At 44.0% G+C, this 9150-nt stretch overlaps 1 pseudogene; it reads left to right on the plus strand.

Annotated features, from left to right (window-relative positions):
• The first annotated feature begins 3708 nt into the window (after positions 1 to 3708).
• LOC141026238 (uncharacterized) lies at positions 3709 to 6601 on the plus strand (annotated as a pseudogene).
• Positions 6602 to 9150: the final 2549 nt, after the last annotated feature.

Here is a 9150-nt window from a genome sequence, read left to right on the forward strand (position 1 = left end):
GTATGTATATAAAGGTGCACCTCATGTCATGTGTATTTTCTTGGTCGCTCACCATTGTATTTTGAAAACAAATGCCAGGCGCAGTGGATTAGATTTATGAGATGTGGTTACGGATTCAAGAGGGGACACACCAGCGAAAATGATCTTCTGAGCGCGAGCACAGATGGTCTCGATATCCCACCCGCCCGCAGTCCTCGTGATCCACAATCCCACGCGTATAGGCCCAATTATTATCGGAATCAATAACTCCCGAACGACCTGTATTTTTGGATCTCGTCCCGAACTCGTCCAGAGCCACTAGATTAAAACGCACAGATCTTAAAGCTTATCCCCAGCCACGTCAGACGTTACCCATAGTCAAGCGTTCGGAACCAGAGACGCTCGATGCGAACGAACCCCACTTCCCACGGCAGACCGCACGCAGCCCCACTCCCCTATCCATTCCCCCACTCCCCTCCCCACTCCGGACCCCATTCCTCTTGCCACATCGAGGTCCTCGCCGGCGACCCGGCGACGAGCGCAAGGGGACGGCGAGGAGAGGTCCTGGCCGGTGACCCGGCGACGAGCGCGAGGGGACGGCGAGGAGAGGACCTGGCCGACGACCCGGCAACGAGCGCGAGAGGGCGAGGAGGAGAGGTCCTGGCCGACGACAGACTCGCCCGCCCGCTCCTCCGACGACGGAGCGCACGACAAGGGCACAACAGAGTGGCGGGGGGAGCCTGTCGAGGGCCCGACGAGATGATGTCCTGGCCGGCGACGGACTCGCCCGGCCACTCCTTCGACGATCAGCTGGAGGTCGCCAGCGTCCACATCGTCGTCGTCCGCAACGCCGGCGGCCTCGATGCTTGGGGCTGGGCTTGCCTCCGCTGCACCGCCCTCTGCACAAGGAGGTGCAGAGCGACACACCATCCCAGGCGTAGCGCCCTACCCCCGGGCGGTGCGGCTCATCCAATTCGGAGAGCTTCAGTTCCCTCGACAGACCGGCGACGAGCTACGTGCGGGGTGAGAACCCAATGTTCAGAAACCTGAAACCTGACTACTAGTTCATGCAAAACCCAATGTTCAGAACCGAAGTAGTTGCTATTTTGTTCCTCTCTGGAACCTGACCATATTTGTGCACTTCATGCAAAATCACTAGATCCTAGATTCCTAACCTATCTACCATTTCAATTTTCTTATCATGATGTTTAGCAAAACATGCCAATTTCTTACATTATTACAAATTCTTACACCATGGCAACTTTTATAATTGATAGTTCATTCACATGACAATTTTCTTGATAGTTTTTGTACTAACATCATGGCCCATCTCAGATTTAGTGTTTTCTATTGGTCATATAGCAAATTTAGGCTTTTTTTAGTAACTACGTGTCATATGGTCATATGGCAATGAGGTGATCATTTGCATTTTAAGATGTCTTGTTTTCTGGTCATATGGCCATATAGGCTTTTTGTTAGTAACTATGTGTCATATGGTCATATGGCCATTACCTAGTTTAATTAGATATATCAAAAGTTTCCGAAGTTGCCATGGCAACAAATGTAAAAGCTTCTGAAGTTGTCTCCCTCCTTTACACATGGCTACTTTCTTTTACTTACTTACATTTTTGCAATTTTATTCTACAATCCGTGGCGATATTCTTTTAAATAACATGACAATTTTAATATGCATTTTCACCATGGCGTTTTGATATTTCATAACGTTCACATTTCAAGAACATGGCAAAGTTTGAAGCTTGCGAAATTTTAGTTTATTGCCATGGAAATTTTGTATCTTCATTTCGCCATCCAAATTTTCACTATTTTTTTCCATGTCAAGAAATTTCGTTTTTATTTGGCCACGGCAAATTTACTTGCACATACATGGCAAATTTTCACCTTCATACCCATGCAACTGTCTTCACTCTTTTTGCCATGTCATATTTTTTCCTTTTTTTTGCCATGGCAAAATTTATCTTTCATTTGCCATGGAAAAATAAAGGATAATTCATGGAGCATGGAAAATAAAACTTTCTACTTTGCATGTCAACTTTTACTTTATTTTCGCCATGGCAGTTTTTTAGCTTCATTTGCCATGGCAATTTTACCTTTAGATAGTTGGTAATCTACTATTACAAAAATGGCAATTTTTACTCTATTTTGCCATGTCAAAATGTTACTTTATTTTTGCCATGGCAAATTTTCACCTTTATTTTGCATGGCAACTTTACCTTTAAATACATGGCAAATTTACTTTAACATACACTACAAGTTTTACCATGGCAAAATTAACCTTTATTTGTCATGGCAAAATTAACATTTTTTTGCCATGGCAACTTTTATTTAACATACATGGCAAATTTTACTCTATATTGTCATGTCAAAATTTTACTTTATTTTTGCCACGGCAAATCTTTACCTTCATTCGCATGGCAACTTTACTTTAAAATAGATGGCAATTTTTCTTTAACATACATGGCAAGTTTTACCGTGGCAAAATTAACATTTTATTGCCATGGCAACTTTTATTTAACATACATGACAAATTTTTACTCTTTGACACTCATGCCAAATTTACTTATATGGAGAATGTGAAGTTTTACTTTTACGTTGCCATGGCAAAAATACTTTACATCCACGGCATTTTTTTGCCCTTTCCACCATTCATAGGATTTTTTTGCTTCTATAGATTATGGTACATTCACTTTTTACAAAACATAGCAATTACTTACTACTAAACAGTAGATGGTTTTTTTTGTTTGTGCTTCACATCGTGGCAAATTTTACCTTTTATCGCTCATGACATATTTATGTATGGAGGATGGCAAGCTTTTCTGTCATGGCAAGATTAGCTTACATCCATGGAAAATTTTGACTTTTTTGACTGTTAATGCGATTTTTTGCTACTGTAGACTACGCCACATTTAGTTTACAAAACATAGCATCTACTACTAACAATAGATGGTACACTTTGTTTTGTGTTGCACATGATGGCTAATTTTCATCCACACTCTTCCTGTATTATAGTAAAAGTACCACACTCCTCATATGGCAAAGTTTTGAAAATTCTTTTTGTTCTTTCACAATTTTTGTGGCAAATTCATGTTATACATAATGGGAAGTTATGTGCTTTTTCTATCTCGTAGTGTGTTTTTTTCGGAAACTATTTACTGTTATACATCATGGCAATTTGTGACCCATTATTACCTTTTTTTCGCTTTTTTGTTCTAAAAGGCTGATACTTTGTTTGTATTAGAGCGTGGGCCTTTTTTCTGGCCCATATTGACGTGGAAGGGCTGAAGGGGGGCGTTCGGGCTGGGGGTCGTTTCCCCCCGAACCATAAACGTTCGTTCGATCTCCCCTTGCAGCGCGAACGTTTTGTTCGGTCTGGTTCCTCCCCAGACCGAACGTTCGATCCTTATCGGGGTCCATTATTAATCCCGTATATGGCGCAATGAACAGTTACGAGGGCCCACGTCTGCCATCACGGCCTTGCCACGACGTGAGTTACCTGGGCTCTCCCTCAGACGTGCAGCAACGGACTGGCCGTTATGTTTCCGATTCTGAGCCAATGCGTTGCTTCCCATTTACTGCTGCGCACCGCCCCACCCAGCCTACCAATCTCCCCCCTCAAGATTCATTCATCCCCATTCCTTCTCGCTCAATCTATTTTCCTACCGGATCGGACCATCGATATCGTCTCCAGCTAAGCTTGCGGTAGCTTGCCCGATGTCCATCTCCGCGTCCAACAATGGAGTCGACGACGAGATGCTGTCGCTCATTCCCTGCCCTGTCTGTGGCGGCAAGTTTCGTAGTCAGCAGCTCCGGATCCGTATTTTTTGGTGCAGATTGGTCTCTGTGGATACATTAGATAAAACCGGACGTACCGTCCTGATCTGAATCGCCATTTCGGCGTGCAGCAGTACCAGCTCCCTCTCCCCGTCGTCAGGCAACACATATCTGCGACAGGGTTTGGTCGCAGCAGGCAGCCGACGAGGTCAGTGGCGGGGTTGGCGAGGCTCACAGCGCCCCGTCGCACATGCAATACAATCAGCCGACGCCGGCGAGGGGTGCCAATCACTGTCGTTGCTGCTTAGAAATGCAGCGCCTAGCTGTTTTACTGGCGGGGGCGATCCTAATTATTGCACTCATCGGGCTGGGGATGCTGCTGCTGGTGCTCGGCCCGCCTGGTTGGCTAGAGGCTGTGGTTCAGCTGCATCTTCAAACTGCAGGCGGTTTTTAGCGTTAGCGTTGGGGTTTGACGAGTCAAAATGCCATGTCGAGGCATTAATTAAGTTGTGTTCTTCCGTTGTAGTGATGACAAAATGTTATCCTCTGTACTGTCATTTTCTGTGTTAACGAAGGGTTGTTGGTCTAGTAATGTTTGTTGTTTCAGGTGGCAGTAACCATCAAATGGGTTACCGTTTGTACTCCGGGCCTAATTTAATCAGCAGGAAAATAAATCATTGCCTTTCTGTTCTGTTTTGCATGCACGCCCAGGTCGCTTGTACACGCGTGTCCACTAGTTTTCGTTCACAGTTAAGTAGAGTAGGTACGAGCTCCAGCTTACGTGCATTTTGGTTATTCAGAAATTAAGAATGCACTCCCAGATCTCTAGGAAAATTTCAGACTTTGTGATCTACACTGTGGAAAAAACTAGAAACCAAGACACTTCCCAATTCCTCATAATTTCAGAATGCATCAACTTATTCCTGATAATTTCAGAATGCATCAACTTATTCAAAATGCACTCCCAGATCTCTAGGAAAATTCAGACTTTGTGGTTTGTAGAGTGAAAAAATTCAGAAGTCAAGATACTTTCCAGTTCCTGATAATTTCAGAATGCATCAACATATTGCAAAAAAAAAAAAAAACCGCAAGCGGCGGCCGCAGCCGGCAACAAAAAACAGGGCCGCCAAGTGCTCGATGAAATGCCAACAAGGTAAAAAAACTTGTGTCCCGTTGGAATTCGATAGTAATTGTTCATGATCGGTAGTGATAGTTTATACTGCTTGCTTTGACATTGTAGAGCGGAGATGAGCACGGCCGAATTCCTCGCATCGTTGGAGTCCTCGACCACCGTTGGCCTTGATGATCTCAACTATGATGACTCGTTTTTGGATCATTCGGCCACCCAAGACACGGAGGAGGCCGAGAAGGAGGTGGAGGAGGTGGTGGCCGAGGAGAGGCGGTGGAGGTGACCGAAGCAAGCATCAAGGCCACAAGGACCCACACCCAAAACTACAACCAAAAGGAAGACATTGCGCTTTGCGATGCTTGGTGTGCCATCTGCATGGATGCAACGATCGGAATGGATCAAACCAAGACCATGTTTTGGGAGAAGATCACTGACTTCTACAACACCTTTGTGGACGTGCGATCAAGCCGTACACAAGGTTCGCTTTGGGCATCGTTGGAGCACCATCCATGATCAATGCAACCGAGTGAACCATGCTCCACCGAGTGGTGTGCAAGTGGCGGAGTATGGCCCCTACATCCAAGAGCTATTCAAGCACCGAAACACCAAGTTCGGCCACAAGCCCTTCACTTTGCATCATTGCTACAAAGAGCTATGCAAGAATGAGAAGTGGATCCAAAGAATTGCGGAGACCACTCCGAAAAGGTCAAGGTTGAGCCATTGAGGACGACAACGAGGTTGATGAAGATTGCCAACAATAGATCAGAAGGAAACAAGATTGCAAAAGAAAGAAAGAAAATGAATGCATTCGGTGGCACTTACAAGGATGAAATTGTGGCAATGATCGAGACGAAGAAGGTGTTGGCGGCCGAACACAAAGAAGACAAGGTGGCGAGGTGGGATGAGCTCAAGGCCTTCGAGGATGAGAAGTGGAAGACCAAGATGGCGGCCAAAGAGAGAAATTTGAAGGCCGAGGAGCGTAGGCTTGCACTCGATGAGGAGAGGATTCGTGATGCGAAGAAGGCCGAAGAGCGTGGTATCATGTTCATGAATCCAAACACAATGGTTAAAATTGCAAGAAAGTATTTGGGGGCTGGGTTTCAGCCCAGGTTAGCCCCGCCAAATCATTGGCGCTGGTGGCGAGCCAAAAAATTGGCCAACGATTCCACCGCCCTCGCCCTTACCAACAGATTGGCGTAAAAGAAGCAGAGGAAAGGTGAGGCGGGCTGGCGGGCCAATTATTTGGATCCCATCCAAACACGCACCCTACAGCTGGTCAACGACCAATTTTTTGGTCCGGCGCCTCAGGGCAGTAAACCAAACAGCCCCTTGGAGCACACTCGTGGAGAAATGTTGGCCTCTCTTCGGAATGTTGATGGTGGCCGAGGGGGTGGTAGTGATGGTGGCCGAGGGGGTGGTGATGGTGATGGTGATGGTGGCTGAGGGGGTGGTGGTGATGGTGGCCAAGGGGGTGGTGATGGTGATGGTGGCTGAGAGGGTGGTGGTGATGGTGGCCGAGAGGGTGGTGGTGTTGATTTCTTTGCCGAGGACCTCGTTTGAGTGGTGGTGGCCGAGAGGGTGGTGGTGCATGCCAAAGATTGGCTCGATTCACAACATATACATGCTATGTTTGTGGTGATTTTAAATCAAACATTGCGTTTGAAGTGATGTCTTTTGAGTGAACTTCGCATGTTTAAATTTAAAAAGCACGGTGATGAAACTTTATGTTATGCCGATTATTGCTATCCATGCTTTCATTTGGAAGTTTTTAAGATATGTATTGTATAGAGATTGTGTTTGTGCGGCGAGTATGCAAAACGACCACACATTTGATTTTACTCCGCTAACTATAGGGGATCGGCTAGGTGCGGTTGCCCTTAGTGAAGTAAACTTTTACTCCACTAACTTTTAGGGGATCGGTTAGAAATGCCCTAAGGTATTGGGGATCCCATGCAGACATTGTTGGTACAACCTAGTCTTCCGGCAAGGGCAGTCCCAATTGCTTGTAGTCTTGTGTTGGGTAGAATATTAACATTGAATTTTATCCAAGACTGTACTTTGCTTCAGATTACTTCCAATGTCCTCAAGAAACGATTTCTCCAAGCTTGCAGTTTGCTTGCTAATAGTTTCAGTTGCTTGTAATTTCCTGAACTATTTTGAAATTAATTAGCTTAATTTTTTATACTCTGAAACCTTTAATAGAACTGTAGTTTGCTTGTTGTAGTAAATATTTCCCCAAAATTATAGCATAAGTATTCGACTAGTTTGCTTCAGCAGAACTTTCTATACTCTGAACTGTTTGTACTTTCCCTTTCTTATTCTTATTTCAAAATTAATTAGCTGATGTTTTTATGCGCAGGTGGCATTGTATTCGTTCAGGTATTGTCACAGTTAATTGCTGGATAAGCATTCAGGTTGAGCTCATACTCCCTCCGTCCGGAAATATTTGTCATCAAAATGAATAAAAAGGGATGTATCTAGATGTATTTTAATTCTAGATACACTCTTTTTTGTCCATTTTGATGACAAGTTTTTTTGGACGGAGGGAGTACTAATTATGTATTGAACAATTGGACTGAGATGACTTCTCCTGTTCCACGGATCAGATGTCGCGGCAAAGATCGGAGCCACGGCTCAGATCTGCATCGTCCGACGGGCGTCACGACAGGCCAACGGCAGTAACTAGCCTGGGCCCACATTCCAGGACCTGTCCATACGTACACACACGAGCCACAGATTAAAAAAACACACCGTATACTGCAGACAGACTGACATGGAACAGATCTCCACGCTATATTCACCGGTCCAGATATAGAGAGCACATGTGCTCGAGTGCAAAAACACCACGTCCACACACCAGACTATAATTATAAGATTAACTTGGTAAAGAACCTCCTAAAGCTTCAATATGGTTCTGAATGTGTGAGGGACCATAATACATTTAACTGATGAAAAACGAATGAGATACACCAACATTGATTAACGATCAAACCTACGATGTATTCGACAAAAATGTACACTTGCAATTCCGGATGCCAAATGCCCATCATCAGATTCTGAAGCATCTCACAAAATATCAAAGCATGCATCCATGGAAGGTATGGCCTCATGATGCTAGCTAGCCTGTTGTTATTTTTTCTTACAACCATCATCCAATGGCAGTTTGATTTATATGTACCTGGCAATATGAATTAGTTAAGTGTTAACACACCATTGCAGCCTCAAGGGCATGAACCATCATGCAAAAAAGAAACATTTCTTTGTCTGACCTAAGGATGGCAATGGGTCGGGTTCGGCTCGGGTTGAACAATATCAAATCCATATCCAAATTCATGAAGACATTGTGTGCCCATCCACAAAAAAGTCCATGGGCGAAAAATTATGCCCATGTCCAAACCCGATGAATATCCATCGGGTACGGATATCCATCGGGTTCTCTCAACACATACATAAGACATAGTAGGACATTCACATAAGCTATTAAATTCTCACAAAATGACATAATACAAGTGGACATCGCGAAATAAACTCTCAGATACTCACAAAATAACATAACGTCAAATAAACATAAATACCATTCTAAACATTGCTTGTAATGCTGAACAAAATTTCTAAAACCCAAATGATCAACCATAGATAGAGGGTACTCATGAACACAAATCATTAGTGCAAGCTCTTTCCTGGCAATATCTTGATCAAAAATAATATTCTCCAAATTGGCTTTTCCATCATCAACCTTCGTCAGCCTTAACTTTTGTTGATTTGGGCCTACTGGCGCATGCCTAGCACCAGAAGAGCTCATGTGACTCTTCAAATCTGAAGTGCCACTTGTTCATTTTGTAGAAGTCTATGGCAATACATGCACTCAGCTTTCCATTCTCCATCAACAAATTTTTAGTCAAAATTACCTTCCTATACGACTGATGTGAGAGCTTTCTCTTACTGCCAGCCAAACCTTGTGATGCTCCCACAGCACCAGTAGCTTAAGTGTTAGATTTTGAGCTAGCAGTAGAGTTAACATTTCCAGAGCTAACCGCAACAGCGCCTTGTGCTCCCATCATGAGAAGCTATTGAGCTATACATGCAAAAAAACTTCAATTCAGTTAAAAAGAGCCATGGTACATAATGTCTGAACTATATGATTTGAAAAGATTGTGATCAATAAATTGTAGTGAATGGTAACTACAAACCTAAACTATTTTTTGCCATCTCTTCATGGCCCTCTAGATTGAAATACACTGACGTAGTAAAAC

Source organism: Aegilops tauschii, chromosome 6 (assembly GCF_002575655.3).
Source record: "Aegilops tauschii subsp. strangulata cultivar AL8/78 chromosome 6, Aet v6.0, whole genome shotgun sequence".
Classification (NCBI taxonomy): Eukaryota; Viridiplantae; Streptophyta; class Magnoliopsida; order Poales; family Poaceae; genus Aegilops; species Aegilops tauschii.